Source organism: Macaca mulatta, chromosome 4, assembly GCF_049350105.2.
Source record: "Macaca mulatta isolate MMU2019108-1 chromosome 4, T2T-MMU8v2.0, whole genome shotgun sequence".
In the NCBI taxonomy this organism is placed as follows: Eukaryota; Metazoa; Chordata; class Mammalia; order Primates; family Cercopithecidae; genus Macaca; species Macaca mulatta.
In genome coordinates, this window is record NC_133409.1 from 36,800,321 (window position 1) to 36,822,527 (window position 22,207).

Below are 22,207 nucleotides of genomic sequence, written 5' to 3' on the forward strand. Positions count from 1 at the left end.
GGTCTTGCTCTGTCGCCCAGGCTAGAGTGCAGTGGCGCGATCTCGGCTCACTGCACTTCTGCCTCCCGGGTTCAAGCAATTCTCATGCTTCAGCCTCCTGAGTAGCTGGGTTTATAGGCGCACACCACCATGCCCGGCTAATTTTTGTATTTTTAGTAGATATGGGGGTTTCGCCATGTTGTCCAGGCTGGTCTTGAACTCCTGGCTACAAGTGATCCGCCCACCTCGGCCTCCCAAATTACTGGGATTACAGGCGTGAGCCACTTCTCAAAAGCAATTAGCGGTGACTTCGAGATGCAAGAGAAGTTTCCCTGGGTATCCACCACTTTAATTTGTAGGAGTCATGTGGTTCAGAGAAGCATCCCTTTCTCTCCACAATCTCAAACATCAAACGCTTCTGTATCCTCTCACTGATGTTTGTTCTGCCACTCTTCATCTAAAGTCCATTCTTCTTGAAAGAAAACTGAAAAGCAAAATGGAATGTTTTGCTGTTTTCACTCTGTCATCTGCCAATATTATACTATTTGCCCCAAGAAATGGGCCTTTCTTATTCTAATTTTGACTACTATTAATGAGACCATTTTGTTGTCTTTAGGTGTTCATGATGTAAGAGCCCCTGCTATTAGAGAATTGTGTGTTTCAACTGTGGGTGCTTCCTATTCTAGTAAGTAACTGAACTGCTGAAGTTCCTACAGAAGAATCCAGAAGAACCGATTCTTTGAATGATCTTTAACATTTTGAGTAGTACCTGAGGTGGCAAAGTGAGCAATAATTTTTAAATATTAAAACTATGTTTATGATTTCTATAATATTGTTTGAAAAATGTAGCATTTTTAAAACTATTTCACATAAAATATTGTGATACAGATAATAACTACACCTGTAGAGCCTGCGCCACACCAGGTGCTTCACGTGTAATTCTCATGACACTACTGTTCACATTTTTACATTGGGGAAACTGAGGCTTCAGATTATGTAGTAACTCACTTAAGCTCACCCAACTCGAGGGTACCAAGCAAGCACTTGAACTCAGGTTTGCCTACTCAAAGCCTGCACTCCTCCACTCCACTACCCTGCCTGCCAACTTTCATTTATCTATTTTAAAAATATTTCTTGAGTACAGGGTATATGCTGAGAACTGTTCTAAGTGCCTAGGATACATCGGTGAATGAAGACAAAGTTTCCCACCCTTATGAAGCTTAGATTCTAGTGGGAGAGAGAGATAAGGAAACAATATAATTTTATATAAAATGACATACATGATAACAGGTGCCATGTGCCAGGGGAAAAAGGAAAAGGAGAGCAAATTAAGAGGAATCAGGAAGCCGAGCAGTGAGGGTGGAAAGAGGTCATCCTACTAAATGTAGGGCGAACATCATTGAAAAGGGGTCATTTAGGAGAGGAGGGAGTGAGCCAAGCATGTCTCTGGCTCTTCCAGGCAAGCAGAACAGCAGGAGCAAAGGCTGTGAAGCAGGAATGTACTTGGCAAGTCCCAGGACCAGCAAGGGGGCCAGAATGGTAGTGTAGAGGGAGTGAGAGACAGAGGAGCAGGAGGTAAAGTCAGAATGTAAATAAGGCCTTGTTTGGGACACGCAGGCCACTGTACTCTGAATTTAATGGGAGGCAGAAGGGAAGAAGGTGGGAACATCTTGAACAGAGGAGTGACACACTCTGACAGCTTTTAGCAGGCTCACTGCATCAGCTACATTGAGAATAGACTGTTAAGAGGGAAAATGTAAAAGAAAGCAAGCCATTTAGGAGGTTATTGCAAAAATCCAGGCAAGACGTAATACCATTTAATGTTCTGACAATCCAGACCTCAGTGGTATCAGTAGTTGGAGTGAGAGGTGGTCAGATTCTGTATGTATTTTGAAAAGAGAGCCACAGATTTGCTGAAGGGTTGGATATAAGGATTGAAGGAGAAGGAGAAGTGAAGATGATGCTGAAATTTATCCTAACCAACCGAAAGGATAAAATTGACAACTAAAACAGAAAAGGACAAGACAAGGCCGGGTGTGGTGGCTTGCACCTGTAGTCCTAACACTTTGGGAGGGAGTTAGGGAGGATGTTTGAGGAGAGAGGATTCCTTGAGCCCAGGAGTTTGAGATCAGCCTGGGCAACATAGAAAGACCCCATCTCTACAAAAAGCACAAAATTAATTTGGCTGAGTAGCTGGGACTTGGGCCTATAGTCCCAGATATTCAGGAGGCTGAGGGGGGAAGATTCCTTGAGCCCAGGAGTGAGGCTGCAGTGAGCTATGATCATACCACTACACTCCAGCCTGGGTGACAGAGTGAGACTTTGGATACTGATTAGACATCTAAATGGAATTGTTGAATAACCATTTGGACACTTACCATCAATTTATATGCATCCTAGTATAGTTTATTGATGCAAATTATTTACATTTAAATGGTTTGAATTATTGGTGAGCACTGGACATTTTTCGTAATCTTTATTAGCTTATAATTGTATTTGTCAGTGTGGTTATTTGATTCTGATCTACCACATGACAGCATTCATTAGACTCTAAACTCCTTGAAGGCAGGGGTTGCCTTTGTTGTTGCTCATTTTGTCGTTGTACTTCTATCACCTAGCATCCTGCCTGGCAGGCAGTAGGTGCCCAAGCCACATACCAACCACTCAATAAATATTTGTTAAATGAATAGATATTTGTTTTAAAAATGAATGCTTTATTATAAGAGGAATGCTGCTCTGAAAATATTTAGAAATTAAAAAAATGTTTTTTGAGGTCTTCAAATTTCATCACCACATTGTTTCACTACAGGTTTTCACTAACTTGAATTCAGTATTAGAAAATGATTTTGTCAGAAATTATATTCTTCATAAATATGAGGTTTCAAAAATATTGAAGCATTGACTTTTAATATATCTTGTAAAGATAATAAATGTATATTACAAATATCTACTTATACAAATGTATAAATTGTCCCCTTCACATGGCAGGCATTTCTGGAATAGCAATGTACACCAATGGAAAAACGTTTATTTGATTTATAAAAATCACAAACAAGTAATAGAGAAGTTTTCTTGAATGCCACACACTTGTAAAGAGAGAGCCACTTTTTTGTAAATGCTATGGGTTTAAGTAGACAGCAATGAAACAAGAGTGCATGGAAATGGTGGGGGGAAAGTAGGTGAAGGATCTTGTGACCAAAACCATAGGGAGTTTGGATTTTGAGATACTTGGCACCTGTGTGTGTATAACTGCCCAGTGGGTTCACCTTGCTTGCTGCCTAGACAGAGCCAATTTATCAAGACAGGGGAATTGCAACAGAGAAAGAGTAATTCACACGGAGCTGGCTCTGTGGGAGACTGGAGTTTCATTATTACTCAAGTCAAGCTCAAGCATTCGGGGATCAGAGTTGTCAAGGACAAGATAGCGGGTTGGGGGAAGCTGGTGAGCCAGGAGTGCTGATTGGTTAGGTAGCAGATGAAATCATGGAAAGGTGAAGCTGTCCTCTTGGCCTAAGTCAGTTCTTGGGTTGGTGCCATAAGATCAGATGAGCGAGTCTATCAACCTGGTGGTGCCAGCTGATCCACCAAGTGCAGGGGCTGCAAAACATCTCAAGCACTGATTTTAGGAGGAGTTTAGGGAGGTTCAAAATTGGGGGCTCCAGTTGCATGACTCCTAAACCATAATTTCCTAATCTTGTAGACTGTCCTACAAAGGCAGTCTAGTCCCCAGGCAAGAAGGAAGTTTGTTTTGAGAAAGGGCTGTTATTGTCTTTGTTTTAAACTATAAACTAATTTCCTCCCAAAGTTAGCTCAGCCTATGCCGAGGAAGGAACAAAGACAGCTGAAAGGCTACAACCAAGAGGGAGTCAGTTAGGTTAGATCTCTTTCACTGTCTCAGTCACAATTTTGCAAAGCTGGTTTCTCATACTCCTCAGTGACCAGAACACAAGGAAAGTAAACAATGTGCCTTTGGACTGATTGGTGTCCCCAGTGGGGAGCTTTTCTGGAGCCCTGGGGTCATTTCTGTTCTGTCTGCTATGGTTGAGGAAAGAAGTGACCAAGACCCTCAGTGTATATTCTACTTACTTCATTACTATGGAGATTGTTCTGTATATCTCATTCTGAGATAAGGGAGAGAAAACAAAATCTCAGAGGAGCAGTGCTGCATAAATTTGAGTAGGACCAACAGTGCAAGCTGGGAATATCACCGTTCATTTGGCTTATTTGTATAATGTTCTCCTAAGCACAAAAATTTGAACTCCTTGGTTGAAACTGGACTCAGATATGGAAAAAGTGAAATCATGTGTCTGTATCTATTTTTACAAGATTGTCAGGTCAATGGACAGGCCTGGAAAACGTGAACAAGCCAAGATTCCCTACAGCTTGACTAACCTACATCTGGCTCTCTAAAGAGAGCACATCCCTCATCCATCAGAGAAATCCATCAGGGAATAAGCCAGAATAAAAAGGACAGGCAGATCTAATGATATCCATCTGCTCATTGCTTCTTAAGATTTGAGTATATTTTGGTGGTATTTTCCATGCCTCCCTCTGCAAAGTAGGTGAGAGCATGTGCCTTTGGCAGCTGCACACAGCAACACTGGGCAGTGCTTGGGAGCCCTGGGCAAATTTCTTAAACATTTTAAGCATCAATTTTTTTTTAATCTATAAAATGGTGTAAAAGTAGAGTATTTTAGAAATTTTGTAATGGGTTAATACATGTAAAGAGTTAATACATGCCTACTACAGTATCCAGCACAGAATAAGTGTTCTAAGTAGTAGTTTTTAATACAGAGAAATTGTATGAAATCCATTGTCATTATGAAAATGACGTTGTATGAAAAGAGTAGAGGGGGTTAGAATCATTGATTTTCAGTTTCTGCTGAATGTTTTCTGCTCTTGAATTCAATCTGTGTGATTTTTACCTATTGTTAAAAATCTTCTCTTCATTAAAGTAGTATAATGACATTTGGATACTATGAAGTACAAAATAGATTAAAATAGTTTGAAAGGTAGCAAGTCTTAACTATCTAAGTATAACTATTGCATCGAGAGGCACACATTTTTTCAGTACGGGGACAAATACAGCTGATCTAGTCACCAGGGATGCCCTGTGACAGATGCAGGTGAATTGTATTCCCTTTGAATTCGTAAATTCATAACCTCCTCTTCCACAGGTCATTATCTTATCTTGATATTCTTAGTGGTATATCTCTGATAGGCAAAAATGCCCATCTATCTCTCTCTCTCTTTTTTTTTTTTGAGACAGAGTCTCACTCTGTCACCGAGGTTGGAGTGCAGTGGCACGATCTCGGCTCACTGCAACCTCTGCCTCCCGGGTTCAAGTGATTATCCTGCCTCAGCCTCCCGAGTAGCTGGGATTACAGACACACACCATCATGCCTGGCTAATTTTTGTATATTTCACACAGACGGGATTTCACCATGTTGGCCAGGCTGGTCTTGAACTCCTGGCCTCAAGTGATCCACCCGCCTTGGCCTCCCAAAATGCTGGGATTACAGGTGTGAGTTACCGTGCCTGGCCAAAAGTGCCTATATCTCTCATTGTAATTTTTTTCCATATACTTCCTCTGCTCTTGAATTAATTGGCTGAAAAGTCAAAAGCAAACAAAACCCCACACATGTATATCTCGGAAGCAGCTGAGAGCAAACCCAAATCCTGACACAAACCTATCATGTAACTGCCATTTAGGGGATCAAGAAACATATAAGGATCATGCCTGAAACTGACAGAGGCTCCAAACAGGGTAGAACATCTAGGTGTCTGTAGTGAATCCTTTGATTGCTTTCTGGAGGCAAGGATATACAGTCCTCCTGGCTCCCCAGAGGAGCATCCTGCGGTGGTGTTTCAGCACCTGTGGGTTTTGCAATAGTAGGGAGAAGATGGTGAGAATTGTCACCCACCTCACTCACAATGGCCTCCTTGGCCTAGCTGCTTTACCTCTTCCACCTCATCTGCTCTCATCTCCCCACTAACTGTGCTCCAACCATATATGCCGTCTGGGCATTTTTCAGACAGGCCAGGCAGGTTCTGGCCTCAGCTGTGCACTTGCTGGTCCCTTTTCCTGTAACTCTCTCCCCCAGATATCCTTCCTCACCTCCTTCAAGTCTTTACTGGAATGTCACCTTCTCTGTGAGACTTCCCCTAACTATCGTGATTAAAACTTGCAATCACCTCCCCCTAACATATCTTCTACCCCTCCCTGTTTCTCCATACAGCTTACTGCTTACTACGTTTTATTTATCTTACTTATTGCTTGTATCCCCCACTAAACTGTAATGCCAGAAAGACAAGGGTTTATGTCTTTTTTGGTCCTGCCTGCATTCCCAGGGCTGGCCGTGTAGTAGGCTCCCAATTTCTGTCTGTCTGAGTCATGAACAGACACGTATAAGAAATGGGCATAGGAGCCTTGATGGTGGTGGTAGACATGGGGTGGGAAGATTGAAGAACCACAAGAATTTGAAGGGCCTGGTGAGATTCAGCCTATTTCTGACCTGTTAGTCCTGGTTAGGTCTTCTGGGTAACCCCCGTGCTGATATTAAATAAGAGCACAGTTTTCTGAAAGCAGTGCCCCAGGAGGATGGCCCAGGAACTCAAGGGTCACTGGGGCAGAGTACACTGTGTGGTGGAAGGGTGTGGACAAGACAGGATTAGGAGGGAAGGGGCAGAGAGAATACTGGGACGTGGCAGAAACTAGGGCTACCTGAATACCTTGGGAATAGGTAACATCATTTCATACAAAGGTTGTGTGCGTTCTTAGGTGCTCTCTGTAGCACCTTTCTCCAGGGGTGCCTAGCCACTTACTGTAGGTTTTCTCCTCGGTCCCCTTCTCTCTATTTTTTAATTTAATTTTTTGTTTCTTTTAACTTTCATTTTAAGTTCAGGGGTACAAGTGCGAGTTTGTTACATAGGTAAACTGTGTTATGGGGGTTTGGTGTACGGATTATTTCATCACCCAGGTATGAATTCTAGAACCCATTAGTTATTTGTCCTGCGTCTCTCCCTCCTCCCACCCTCCACCCTCTGAAAGGTCCCCATGTTTGTTGTTCTCCTCTATGTGTCCATGTGTTCTCAGCATTTAGCTCCCACTTATAAGTGAGAACATGCGGTATTTGGTTTTCTATTCCTCTCTATCTTTTTAGAAATAGAGATGAAGTCTCGCCATGTTTTACATAATTACATAATTACTATATAGGAATGCCTTTGCTTGGCTTAACCTTTACTATAAAATGTAAATAATCTTAAGAGGGATAATAGAATATATTTCATCCAGTATTTGTATTTTAATGGACAGAAGTCTATGACAAGTCAGGAACTAGTTCTGATAAGCTCAAGGAGAGAGGATGAGGGCACTGAGCATCTGAAATGACTGGAATTCCTGGCCTCAGGTGATCCTCCCGTCTTGGCCTCCCAGTGTGTTGAGATTACAGGCGTCAGCCACCACGCCCTTCCTATTGTGGATTTTCTTTATCCTCTATTGGCCAAGGGATGTTCCAGCTGGTTCCACTTGCTTCATCACATGGGGAGTCTTGGTTTACCTTTTGTTTTGTTTTGTTTTACAAGTTTCTACCTCTTTCTTTTATCCAGATAAACTTATGCTATCCCAAAAGGAGAATACTTTTGGGCTAAAGTATTCTTTTTTTAGTAAAGTATTCTCTTTAAAGTATGCCAGAGCTAAAGTGCAATAAAGTAAGGCTAGGGAATAAATGAGCGAAATGATTCCATAGTCCACAGGGCCCTCTGTGTGTGCCCTCTTTTGTCACAGTCATTTCAGATGCTCGGTGCCCTCATCCTCTCTCCTTGCGCTCATCAGAACTGGCTCCTGAGTTGCCATAAACTTCTTTCCATGAAAATACAAACACTGGATGAAATATATTCTATTATCCCTCTTAAGTATATATGCATTTTATAGTAAAATGTTAAGCCAAGCAAAGGCATTCCTAATACAGTAATTGTGTAATTTCAGCATCTGCTGGTTAATGGTGGGATTGTGGAACCTAGAAACTTTGTTTCTGAAATCAGAGTCTAGGCTAGTGTGTGCATAGATGAGATGAATGCGGCCTCAACTAGGGAGACTTCCGCCCTCAAATCTGTACTTTCTCAAGCTGGGGAATCCTCAGGGTCTTTGAAAGACAAGTCTACATAAAGCAAGTGCTCTGTCTGTTTTTGAGTAGAGAATGCAGAGACCACAAAATCTTTAGCCTTCACTTCTCTGAAATCACCACTGATTCCAATAATAACTTCAAATACTCAGTAAATCTCAGGTATAGAAACTGGCCAATTCTTTATCCTTTTTGTCAATTACCAAGTGATCACTCTGATAAAGATGATAGAGACTTCCATCTTTATTCGTCTGTATGGAATGACCAACATTACAACATGATGTACCCACAAATATTTAAAATAAAGACTATTTGGCCAGGTGCAGTGGCTCACACCTGTAATCCCAGCACTTTGAAAGGCCAAGGCTGGTGGAACACCTGAGGTCAGGAGTTCCAGACCAGCCTGGCCAACATGGCAAAGCCCCGTCTCTACTAAAAATAAAATTAGCCAGGTGTGGTGGTGCGTGCCTGTAGTCCCAGCTACTAGGGAAGCTGAAGCAGGATAATCGCTTGAACCCAGGAGGTGGAGGTTGTGGTGAGCCAAGATTGTGCCACTGCCTTCCAGCCTGGGCAACAGAGCAAGACTCTGTCTCAAATACATAAAGAAGTAAATAAATAAATAAATAATTTTTAAAAAACAGTAAAAACCACTACAACACGTATGCATTAATATTTCCTGACACCACTAACATATGTACTTTTAACTTTCTTATGGGTTTTCTGAGAACGATTAGTGCATTCTGCAGAGCTGCCTTCCAGGATTTGGAGACTAAAAAGCAGTTAATCATGTAAAATACTTTCTGGATATAGTAATGAAGTCTGGTTTCACTGTATTTTTCTATGTTTACTTAGCAAAAGGCTTAAATAAGCCCACAGTGATACATGTGGCCAAGTTTCCCCTCCCCTTCATCCCTCTCTTTCCTTCTTCTTTCTCAGGAAATTGGTGTGGAAAATCACTCTGTCCTGGGATGGCAACTCTCTTTGTATCCAGGCTTATCCAGAGCTCCCTCTGCTCCCTCTCTAGGCACATGACTTGAGCTTCATGTGCCACCATGGGCATTGAGGTTACGGTTTCCATAACCAGGCAGACTGAGGATGAGAAGGGTGGAGGCAAATGCCATGAGCTTCTGTACCTTGGGTCATGGATCTTATGGAGTCTGGGTTTCTCTCCCTTGCACGCTGTGAAGCTGGTAGCATATGTGATTTTAACTTTCTGATGGGTTTTGACACCATCAATACAGACCTTAGCTCTGCCAGGAGTATCAGGCAAGTTCTCATAAGAAGCAGAAAGGAAAAAAAAATCTGGATAGCATTTCTCAATGTTTCAAAATCCATGCCCTCCTTCGGGAAAAAAAAATGAAAATAAATGATTTGGAATTTCAAAATAGGCACTTTTATTTGGCTTTCCAACTGTATACAGTTTTATCATATTGAATATGTTTTGTTTCCAAAACACACATGTGGCCAGACGCGGTGGCTCATACCTGTAATCCCAGCAGTTCGGGAGGCTGAGGCGGGTGGATCGTCTGAGGTCAGGAGTTCGAGACCAGCCTGGTCAATATGGTGAAACCCTGTCTCTACTAAAAATACAAAACATAGTCAGGCTTGGTGGCAGGTGCCTGTAATCCCAGCTACTTGGGAGACTGAGGCAAGAGAATCGTTTGAACCTGGGAGGTGGAGGTTACAGTAAGCTGGGATTGAGCCATTGCACTCCAGCCTGGGTGATAAGATCGAAACTCTGTCTCAAAAAAGGAAGCAAACAAACAAAAAGAAAACACATACCTCTCTGAAAGTCTAACATCCCCCACAGAGGATCATAGGGCTGAAATGTGGGCGATCTCAGCAGGGGCCCTGTTTCCCCTGGGCTTAGGGGAACACTGGACTTGTCCAGTTCCCTGCTCTGTCTTGGTTTCACCTTTGTTAACAAGCCTAGTGTTTTGGTTCTATTAGGAGTGTGTAGCATGCCACCCAAGGGAATGGATTTGGCAGTTATGCCAGTGATTTGATTAAGAACAACCACCAACTGGAATACTTTGATTTGAGAAGCACATTTTCTTTTCTTTGGCAGGACAGGTAAGATGCTGGGCAAACCAAAGGATTATATTTTTATGAGCTTAATTGTTTTGCATTGCAAGCTTGTTATATATCCAAGAGAATCATTTCAACGTGCTGTTTCCTTAGTAGGATAATATCTTTCAAGAATTTCTTTCTACTATTTGTTAAAGAGTAATTTTAAATCGGCAAAATATTTAGTTATTCCTAGTAATAATAACTCTTTGTATTATTGGGTCACATTACATTATGTATATTGTATAATAATAATACATTTTTGGAAAGAAAGAAACAGGAGACACAGGAGATACTGAAAGTGAGGAAAGGGAATCAAGGAATATCCAGAATCTTCCTTAAGAAAGGATAGTTAAATATTGCTTATTACCTGAAAGCTCTACGTGTCACCTGGGAGCAACAGACCCAGAGGAAGTGAGAATAAGCCAGGATGAGGCAGAAGGAAGTAATGTTAAGCAAGAAAGAAATCTCATGTGATTTTGGGGGGAACAAATATAATTATAGTGGGGAGAGGTGGAGAGAGGGCAGACCTGTTTATCTCAGCACAGAACTTATTTAAAAACACTTCTATTTTTAAACTCTAATTTTACTTTAAAATAAAGGATCATTTTCTTGCATGGAGTTCTGTATATTTAGAAGTTTACTTTGGATCCTCAGATATATCTACAAATTTTTACAGCTATGCCTCTGGGTAGCATGTGCTGAGGAGCATGGGAAAAACCAGTTTGCCTTCTCTGTGGTTATAATCTGTAGATTTTTTTTTCTGAGGATATAAACACTGTTTTTCAATATTCATGGCATGAAACTAGAAATGATTATTAATTTAAGATATAAAATATTTCCAGGTTTCATTTCACACTATTAATTTAGTTTGAAACATTAAAAAATAAAATGCAAGAAATTTTACAGGAAAGAAATCATCACCTCAAGTGGCAAATTCACCCTTTAGGAATAGTTTGCCTTTAGTTTATAACTATTCAATGCTAATTACAACAGGAAGGGGATCATCACCAACCTAAATGGTCCCTTAAGATTTACAAAGTGTTTCATATCCAGAATCTTTTCTTTTCTTTTTTTTTTTTTTTTTTTTTTACTGTTCTAAATTGTTTATTAGGTATGAATTGTACAAACTTTACTTGTATTCGCAGAAACGGCGGAGCTAGAGAGTATTGGACCTTCTCCAAGCTGCCCGGTGAGAACCACCAATAGTGTGGTGGAGCTTACGGCCCTTTTCAAGGTCCCGGCTCTTTCAGCCTGCAGATGTCAGCCCACGCATCTCCCTGTGCTTGTGGACTGGTTTGATCCATTGGGTGTCAGGATTTCTTCTGATAGCTTTATGGAATGGATGGATGAGGATAACCTCAAAAAATTTGTATGTGGAATCTTCACCAGCTCAGTAAGAATTGAGAATTCTTAGAGCCCCAAAGTGGTGTCCAGCTTGCTCCTCTACAAAGGACTGAAGGCTTCGAGCAAACTTTAGCTTGTTAACATCATGATAGACAGGCTTACCTTAAGTTACACTCTGAGGAACTGGATGTTTTCAGCCACCACGGTGAACACGAATCCTATATATAACTTAATCTTGCTTGGCCTTGTAGCCCAGTCCTCATGCTTTATCAGGCCAGGTGGGGCAGGGAGCCCTGTGGAAAGCAGAGAGCTGGTGGTACTACCAGCAGCGGACCCTCAGAAGAAAGTGCATGACATCAGACTGCTTCTTTCTCCATAGCTCCTGGATGTACTTGTATGCACCCATCTTGGCTTACCTGATGGTTGCCACCAGATGGAAAGGCATGTCCAGAATCTTAATTAATATTTCAAACAGCTCTTTTTGAAATTGGCAGGGCAGGTAGTATTATTATTCCCATTGTTTCAAATGTGGAAACCACAGCAGAAAGAAGTCAAATGACTTGACTACAGTCATCCCACTTTCCATAGAGAAGCTAGGACTTCAATAAAGGCATTCTGATTCCAAATCCTTTTTTTGCCATATCATGCTACTTCTTTAACTACCTGTATTTACAAGCAGCTACAGAAGCCCCTGAAGTAATTCATTTTGGATGCAGTCCATTTAGGATTCATGGATCCTGGGCACAACCTAACCATACTCTTTCCTTCTTTCCTGCCACCACTCCCCTTCTTTTCACCCACTCCTCAAACACAAATCTAATAAAATATCTGTAACCAAAGGAGGAACTTTTGTGAGTAAATATATTTAGGAAGCAGATTCCCAAACACGCTGGAGCCTAAGAAACAACTATTTTAAAATATGTTTTATGACTGCTCTGGGGTTCCACAGAAACAGATGGACACAGAAGTACTTAGGATATTTTTGGCATGTGATGGGAAATGATATCACGAGAACAATGAAAAGGGATGTGAAACACAGAAAGCGAAAGGTAATACAAGCAACAACTTTCCCTGCTGCTGCTTCAAAAGGTCAAAAATATAGCTTCATGCTCTTCCCAGAGATGACCAAAGAATTAAGGAGCGACTTATCATATGAAGTATCTCACAATGTCTTGTTCTGCCTTGGGTCCAGGCCCTGTATCTCAGACAAAGATATCTCAGCTTTTGAATGCTCTTCAAAAGCTACCTATTCTCTGCTAGAAAACAGGACTCCAAACCTGCAGAATTGGGCCCACTCTTCTTTTTTCAAGACTAGTAGCCACCACCTTGAAGATGAGCTGAGATTTTACAAAAAAAAAAACACATGCCCACTCTGGATGTAGCTCCCCTGTCCCCTGTCAGCCAGACCAATAAGTAGGGTCAAGTAACAACACAGTTGAGTTGCGTGAGCATCGGACCTGTGAGGGGAGAAAAAGGACTTAGACCAAATGAGACACAGGATACAGCTCATATATACCAGAGTCTCTGGGGAGAAATTAAGGAACTGGATTCTGAATGTGCTGAATGAAAGGGAATTGAATATCATAGACAATATTCAATACAATAAAGAGTTTATCAATATGGCAGCCCTCTTCTTTAACACAGGATTTAACACTGGTAGGATCCACTGAAGATGATACTAATGCATTGCTAGGCTGGCTTTGAAAACTTTGGGAAAATGATGGCTCACACTCACTTTATTTGAAATTCCACAACTCCATGGTACAAAGTTGAGCGAGGGAGATAAAGAGGCTCATAGCAGCAGGTAGGCTGCAGTGGCAAGATATACTATGTAAGGCCAAAAAGTTCACCAACTGGCTATATTCTGTGGGAAAGCCAAGGAAGCAGTCTGCCAGACCTGTAAGGAATGTACTAGTGAGAGGATGCCAGCCAGAGTTGTTGTGGAGTTCAGTGATGTTCTTCTGTGGAGTTCAGGGCTGAGGATAGCAGAAGCTTTACAGAACTGGGCTCCCAGAAAGCCATGGTAATGATGGAAGCCAGGTGGTGGCATTGAAGCTTCAGGAGCCGGGTGGGTGCAATTATGATAATGAACCGCACTGTAGAAGTGGCAATCATAAGAGCCTGAGCCACCAGGAGCTATGAACATGCTTAACAGTGCATGGTATTCCCAGGGCAAGATAAGTGGGCAGACAATAAGGGCGTCATTCTATCTAAACTATAAAAGAAATCAAGAATGGATAATCAGGAGAGTCAGCACAGAAATTAAAATGTCAGAGTCCCCAGTTTAGATTCCAGACCTAAGCCAATTTTCAGACCCAGAATTCATTGACTCATGGAGTGGCTTGGTCCCCATAAGGATGGATCACCATAACACCACAGCAAGGGGATACATTAATGATTCTTCCTCATTCCTTCTCGAAGGGATCTATAGCCATTTACACAGGCAACTATATTCTGAAGAAATGCATATACCTAGACGTTTTGAGAACTGTTTAACCTAAGGTCTACCTTGATATTGACAGCCAGAGACCTGAAGTCCCATCATGGCCACTCTAGCAGAGTAGGAGTGTATGGGAGACCAAGCAATAGTGGAATGCTGACTCATGTCCAGCTTACCTGGAGCCCACGGATTGACAAAGTGTTCAGTTCTCCAGTCCCTGAATGCATGATTGGAGTGGACATACTTGGTAGTTATCAGAATACTCGTTGGGAGTTTTTGAACTGTGAAGTAAAAGCTATCATACAGTGGGAAGGCCAAGTGGAAGTCTCTGAAACTGCCTCCACCAGCAATATAGCCCACATAAAACAATTTCACACACCAAGGGAATTGTGGAAGTTAGTGTCATCCTTAAAGATCCAAAGGATGCCTAGGTGGTGGTGCCTTTTATGTTCTTTAATTTACCAGCAAATGAAATACATGGCCCCTACATACACTGGACAGATCTTGGCAGATAGTAGCCCCAGTTGCAGCAGGAATTTTTATGTGGGAGTAGGCAGTAGTAGCTTCATGTGTGTATTAGTCCATTCTTGCACTGCCAATAAAGACATACTTGAGGCTGGGATAATTTATACAGGAAAGAGGTTTAATTGACTCACAGTTCAGCATGGTTGGGGAGGCCTCAGGAAACTTAAAATCATGGTGGAAGGGGAAGCAAACATGTCCTTCTTCACATGGCAGCAGGAAGGAGAAGTGCTGAGCAAAAGGGGGAAAGCCCCTTATAAAACCATCAGATCTTGTGAGAACTCACTATCATGAAAGCAGCAGTATGGGGGTCACTGCCCCCATGATTCAATTACCTCCCGCTGGGTCCCTCCCACAACACATGGGGGTTATGGGAACTATAATTCAAGATGAGATTTGGGTGGGGACACAACCAAACCATATCACTGTGCCTTGAAGGGAGTTGAGAAAGATCAGCACGGCTATAGTCAAAAAAGAGAAATGGAAGAGAATAGAAATATCTTCAAATACAGTTGGATGGTGTTAAAGATCCAGCTAAGTTGAAGGCCATGGGATTCTGATGACATCCATTCTCGGAGTACGTGAGTTTTCATGCTCAGAAGCCTAGATAGAGAGATTGGGCTGCTATATTAGTTTTCTAGGGCTGTGATAGAAAAGCACCCAAAACTGGGTATCTTAAAGTGACAGATGTTTATTCTCTCACTGTTTTGGGTGCTAGAAGTTCAAAATGAAGCTGTCAGAACGGCCATGCTCTCTCTGGAGGCTCCAGGGGAGAATTGTTCCCTACTAGGTCCTAGTTTCTGGTGGCTCCCAGCAATCCTTCATGTTGCTTGGCTTGCAGCTGCATAGCCCCAAACACCATCTGCACTTGGAGTTCTTCCTCTATGTCTTCATATGATTTTCCCTCTGTGCATGTCCGACTTGTGTCTGTGTCCAAATTTCCCTTCTTTCATAAGCACAGCAGTCACTGGATTAGAGCCCACCCTAATACAACATGACTTCATTAACTTAACTAATCCCATCTGTAAAGATTCAATTTCCAAATAAGGTCCTATTCAAACGTACTTAGGGTTAGAGTTTCAACATATCTTTTTGGGGAACACAATTTAAACCGTAACTACTGCATAGGTCATGATGTTAAGACATGATGGAGCTGGGCATGGCAGTGAATGCCTGTCCCAGCTACATGGGAGGCTGAGGCAGGAGGATCAGTTGAGCCAGGAGTTTGAGGCCAGCCTGGGCAACATAGGGAGATCCCTGTCTCTTAAAAAAAAAAGCCACAATGGATGTTGGATGTGATAGACTTGGATAAAAGAAAAGAGTTCAGGATCATGTTAAAGAACAGGAGTAGTGGAAATGAGGGTTGGCTGAAAGAATAAGTGGCTCTGGTCAGAAACTAGAGTATTGAAGTTTATGTTTTCAGAGGATAGGCAGTTCCAGGTGGATATTAGATTCAGAGTGGAGCCATGACCTGCTGAGAAGGGTAAACAGAAAGATCATCAGATTTAGCAGGTAAAGGAACATCATGCCCATGAACATTGGCATTGCTCATGATCATGGTAGGAGTTAGAGTATGAAGAAATTCCCTGGGCAAGATATAAGTGATATCTGTGAATAATCAGCAGTGATCAGAAGAACACAAGAGAATAATCAGGAAAGAAGGAAAGGATGATATAACCTAAGGATTTCAGGAGTATGAAAAAGGAATAGTCCACAAAGCTCTTAACAGCTTGATCCACATCCATTTTAATGTCACATATCAAGTTTTCACCTAACGGTTTTAACAGTCACAGATGATCATTGTCTAGATCTGTTATTGCATTAGGGGTTGTAAACAGATGGTATTCCAATTCTATCACTCTTTTGTTATTTATTAGCTGAAATTTTGATACAAAGAATAATAGTCTCTCATCAATTATTTGGTTGTTCTTAGGTACTAGTCAAATAGGAAGAATAAGACAAATGCTTGATTTATTCCATTTATGTATCAATTCTCAGAATAATGCGTTTGTTTCTTACCATATTACAAAGGTGATAGATCAAAAAGATAAAAATTATTTTTGTTAATTTATGGATTTAAGGTGATCCAAGTCAAAATACTAACATGATATTTTAATTGCATCAGTTTATTCTAAGTTCGTATGGAAAAAAGAAAAGGTAAAACTCATTAGAAAAACTTCTGGAAGAGAATTATAATGAAGGAAGACTAGATATAGCATACGTTAAATATATTACAAAACTGTAATAATTAAACAATGTGGTTCAGTTATGTAAATATATCAGTAGAGAACCTCAAAATAGTCTTCAGTACAAATACAATTCAGTATATGATAAAAGAAATATATAATATTTTCCAAAGATGCTTGCAATTTTCTTCTTATGATGTGATTTTGACACTTCTCACTCCTATGAGTTAACCTTTTGTTTCCTTTTCTTGACTTTGCATGGGCTTTGTGGCCAATGTGGAGGTGACATTATGTGACTTTAGAGGCTAAGTCTAAATGTGGTACCTATCACTTGACTCTTGTGGGAAGTGAACCCAGCCACCATGTTTTGAGGAAGCCCAAGCAGACACATTAGAGAGACCACAAATAAGCATTGCAGCTGATTGCCCAGCTCAGGTCTCAGATAATAGCCTGTATCAACTAATGGGTGAGACAGTCTTCAGATAATTCCATTCCCTGTCACCCCAGCTCTCAAGTATTCCCAGCTGAGGACGCAAATATCGTGGAGTAGAGATAGCCTTACCTGCTGTGATATTTCTAAATTCCTGACCCACAGAACTTGTGAGCATAATACAATCACCTGCTGCTTAACGATGGGGATATTCAGAGAAATGGGTCATTAGGTGATTTCATTGTTGTGCAAACATCATAGAGTGTACTTACACAAATCTAGATGGTACAACCTACTACACACGTAGGCTACAAACCCGTATAGCATGTTAGTGTACAGAATACTGTAGGCAATTGTAACATAATGACAAGTATTTGAGTATCTAAACTTAGAAAATGTACAGTAAAAACAGGGTATTATAATCTTCTAGGACAAGTGTCGGATATGCGGTCCATCATCCACCAAAACACCGCTATGTGGCATAAGCGACTATCTAATGGTTTTTCAGTTATGCCACTAATTTTGGGGTGGTTCGTTATGCAGCTCTGGTGACTGGAACAGGTAGGAAAAAGATATTCAATAGATGGTTTTAGAAAAAATAGGTGGCTGTTTGTAAAATAAAACCCATATCTAGAATTAAAAAGGACAAACAACTTAGAAGAAAGAATTTCAAGTATGACACAAAAACCTGAAACCATAGAAGATCAATAAATGTGACTACATAAAAACAAAATATTGCATAGAAAAAAAAAAAACAGGAGCAAAAGTCATAAGTAAAGTCAAAAGGTCTTGACTGTATGATGACTCAGTAAGTAAAAGCCCAGCAGCCTGGTAGAAAAATGAACAAACCAAAAGGAATGGCCGATTCCCAGGAGGGGGCAAAGCAAATTACTATGTAAAGAATGTCAATCTTATTATCTGAGAAATAAATAAACCCTTCAATGAAGTTACCCTCTTTTCATCCATCGGATTGCAAAAATAAAACTTGAGCAGTATAACCATGGATTTAAAAGCACGAACCCTAAATCAAAAGCCTGCCTGTCTGACTAGTTGTGTCACCTTGGGCAAATGTGTTCATCTCTATTTGCCTCAGTTTCCTCATCTATAAGTGGTAATGAAATAATAGTACTTATCTCTTAGAGTTTTGTGAGCATTAAGTGACTTAATGTATATAAACCATTTAGAAGAGTGTCTAGAATGTAGTAGATACCAACATGCGGCTGCCATTATTGTTATCACTCTATATTGAGAAGTTGAGGCGGGGTGGGACAGGATCTGTCATGCATTGCTTGTCGGAGAGTAATTCCATTCACTCTACATAGAGAACTATTTGCAAGGATCTTTAGAGACTTAAAAAAGTGACCCAGCATTTTCACTTGTAAGTGTGAATCCTACAGATGTAGTCACACTGAGAGATACAGTATGTGCAAAGGTATTCTTTGTAACATTCTTGGAAGTTACAAGATTGGAAACAACCTCATATCCAACTCTATACAAAGAGAATTGGTTTAAAATGTAGTTCATTGGTAAAATGGACTGTAACGAAAGGACTGGAAACCTTTTAGGCTTCTAATGAAAAAAGATGGTGATCCCTGCCTCAGGCAGAGGACTGATAGAGGCACAGCTCTCCAGATGGTTCTGTTTTGCAAACGCAAGTGAAGTATTCCCAAGTGGAGACAATCTGCAATCACACAGCTCAGTGCCTAGTATATTTTAAATGCCCAATAAGTGGGAGCTGGTATGATCTTATTATTTATCATTATTTATTTTCTTGACATAATAGAGTCGCATGGCAACAAGGCTCTCTATGAGGCACCTTATAAATATAAAATGATTGTTTGTTTCAACGCCCACTGGAATCATCGTTAGCTTGAAGCCCAAATTTCCTCCACAAAAGCGACTCCACCTCTCGCAGTGGCTGCCAGACTGGACTGTCATCAGCAGCTGTGTCCCAGCCGGCCCTAGTCATGGCTTACTGCCGAAGAGCATACTTGAGTGAATCCTTAAAGTCCTCTTGTCTCTGTGATTATTTCACTGTGTTTATAATACAGCAACTGCTGGAGAGCTGAGCTGCCCATTCATCTCTTGTGGCAGCCTTAACTCCGAGCTGGGGAGCCTACTGCTTCCTTGTGGACAGACTGATAACGGCCTCACATTGTGACCTACAGAGTCCCCATCCCCATTTTCAAAGATACATAATAATTTACTAAAATAAAAACTTGTTGCATTTCACAATTTGTGATTCACAAAGTTCAAATGTCTCTATTCTGAAGAAAGTGGAAAAATAACCAAAATGCATCTTTATATTTCACATTTTCTGTTTGCACAGAACTTATTCCTATGAAATGTCTACACAAGTTCAACTTTTTATGTTTGAGGAGAAAAAGCAAGACATTCATTTCCCTATTGCAGTCCTCAGTAGAATACTTTCTACTTACAGCATCTCAGAACTTAAGTTAAATCAAAACAAAAAATATCTTTACTGATTTCCTTCCTCAAAATCATTGTCTTGCTTTCTTTTCCAATCTCCTTTCAAAGGTATAGCTTTTAAAATTTACTGCAACTTCCATCATTTTCAAAATATACATATGAATCTATTTTCAAAAGTATATGACTTAATTTACTGCTTCTCTCCCTAATTTTCAAATGCAAATACCCAAATCATTTTTCAAGTGTATATTTTCATTGAAGTAGGTTTACTTATGAGTTCAAATGCCTTCCTCTTCTCTGATTTATAAAACTATATCTGGCAATGTTGGGGGACATTGAATTGTTCCCATCTATAAAAGGGAGCCCATAAAATTGGTGGCTTAAGAACTGATGTATGAATAGTCTCCAGCTGGTGACTCATGGCCAATCTGTCTCATTTCTTCCTATATACACATTTTACACAACCAACAAAAATCATGTTTCAAAATCATCTAGGTCTGTGGTCTTATTTCCACTTCCTTTAGTTCTAAGCCCTACTTATCACTCAAATCTTGGTTCAAGCATCACTTCCTCAGGGAAACTTTCTTTGACCACATCCTACTCCTGCCACAGATTGGTTCAGCTACTCCAGTTATATGTTCTCCTTGCCCCTGGTCCTTTCTCACCAGAGTGTTTATTACAATTTTTACAGTTATAATTCTCTGCACTTCATTTGATTCACATCTATGTCTCTTCACTAGACTAAATTTGAGGAGCCTGATGTTCTCTTACTCTTGGGTACTGTGCCTAGAATAATTCTTGCCTCATAGTAGGAACTCCATAAGTATTTGGTGAATAAATGAATTTTTTAAAAAGTCAGTGAATGACGAGGTGAAAAATGAATGGCTAAATTTCCCAGCACCATGATTAACACATGGTGGCACTTAATAAAATGATAGCTATCTTTATTCTTAGTTCCCATTCCTGATCAGATCAAGTTGCTAAGTGTTTCAGTTTGTGGAAGATGTGATTATGCTTTCAGAAACTGGAAGTCGGCCGGGCACAGTGGCTCATGCCTGTAATCCCAGCACTTTGGGAGGCCGAGGCGGGTAGATCATCTGAAGTCAGGAGTTTGAGACCAGCCTGGCCAACCTGGTGAGACACTGTCTCTACTAAAAATACAAAAATTAGCTGAGTGTGGTGGCGCATGACTGTAATCCCAGCTATTCAGGAAGCTGAGGCAGGAGAATTACTTGAACCCAGGAGATGGAGGTTGCAATGAGTGGAGATCATGCCACTGCACTCCAACTAGGGAGAGAGACTCCATATATATATGTGTGTGTATATGTATATGTATATGTATATGTATATGTATATATGTATATGTATATTTTTTGCCTTGATTTTCTAAATCATTTTACTAAAACAGTTAATTTTTAATGTTCACTTTTTCCCTAGTCAGGAAATATATTACCAATAGTCAACAAAGTTATTGAAACATTTTTCAATCTTCAAATTTCATTTTAATTTGAATATTTTAATAAAATTATTGCAGTTTTAACACTTTCTAAAGAAAAAGTACAATTATCCAAATAAAATGGGAGATTTCTGGATATTTAATGTTTTTATGCTATAATAAAGTCAATCGTAATTTTTGATCCTCAGTTTGTTGATAACAAGATCTCAGAATTACTTGATTTTATGTCTACATGGAAAATTTGCAACTTGTGCATAATTACCGTTCCATTCATCTTACATTAATTTCTTGAAATGATTTTACTTATAGCTCATTGACAATGAAGATATTTTTGGAAGCTGTTTTCTCCCATTGGAATAATTTTGTAAATAAAATATTTACATATAGTATTATTCCTGTAAATCTTTCTCTTCAAACCAAGTATCACAACTCATCCTGTCTTTAATTGGCTTGCCAAACTTTCCAGTAATCTTATTTATTTTTTTCTGAGTTGTAGAAAAGAATTTTCCAAGGTATGGGTGGGTGAAGAGTTCACTTAATCACCTCATTCATTCAGTGCGTAGATGTCGGCTGCACATTTCTGGCCTCTCTCTATCCAGCTGTGATGAGCTTCACTGCATTCGAGTGCTTGCATTGCAGGTCTTGGAGGAAGCAACACTGTCACGCCTATGAATCTGTGTACGTGGCTTCTTCATCCTGAAATATTATCTTCTTTCTTATTCTTTGCCTAAATCTTGCTGGTCCTTCAAGATTTGCTCAGGCACCACTTTCTTTAGGAAGTCTTTTTGTATGTAATAAAAGAAACCAACTAAAATTAGATCATGGCAAAAAGGAGGGACATTGTTTTAAGAATAAAGAAATATTTAAAACCCAAAGACAGTAAGTGAGGGAGAGTAGAGCCACGCAGGTCAGGACCGGGGCCCAACAATCAGGTCACTTCATATTCCCTCCTGTCTCTGTTTCTTTCCAAGAGCTTGCTCTGTGCTTGCCTTTCTGTGTATACCAGATTCCTCTGCTGACTCACTTTGTACACAGCACTGTATGGTCTCCCTCAGCCCCTTTTGCTATTAGGTTGGCGCAAAAGTAATCGTGGTTTTTGTCATTACTTGTAAAATTGTAAAAACCATTAATTGTAAAAACCATGATTACTTTTGCACCAGCCTAATACGTCATGATCTTCTAGCTATGTCTGCTGCAAAATTCTCAAGCAACAGAAAACCTCAAACC

At 40.4% G+C, this 22,207-nt stretch overlaps 1 pseudogene; it reads right to left on the minus strand.

Annotated features, from left to right (window-relative positions):
• Nucleotides 1-11,301: 11,301 nt before the first annotated feature.
• On the minus strand, nucleotides 11,302-11,938 carry LOC100427481 (large ribosomal subunit protein eL15 pseudogene; annotated as a pseudogene).
• Nucleotides 11,939-22,207: the final 10,269 nt, after the last annotated feature.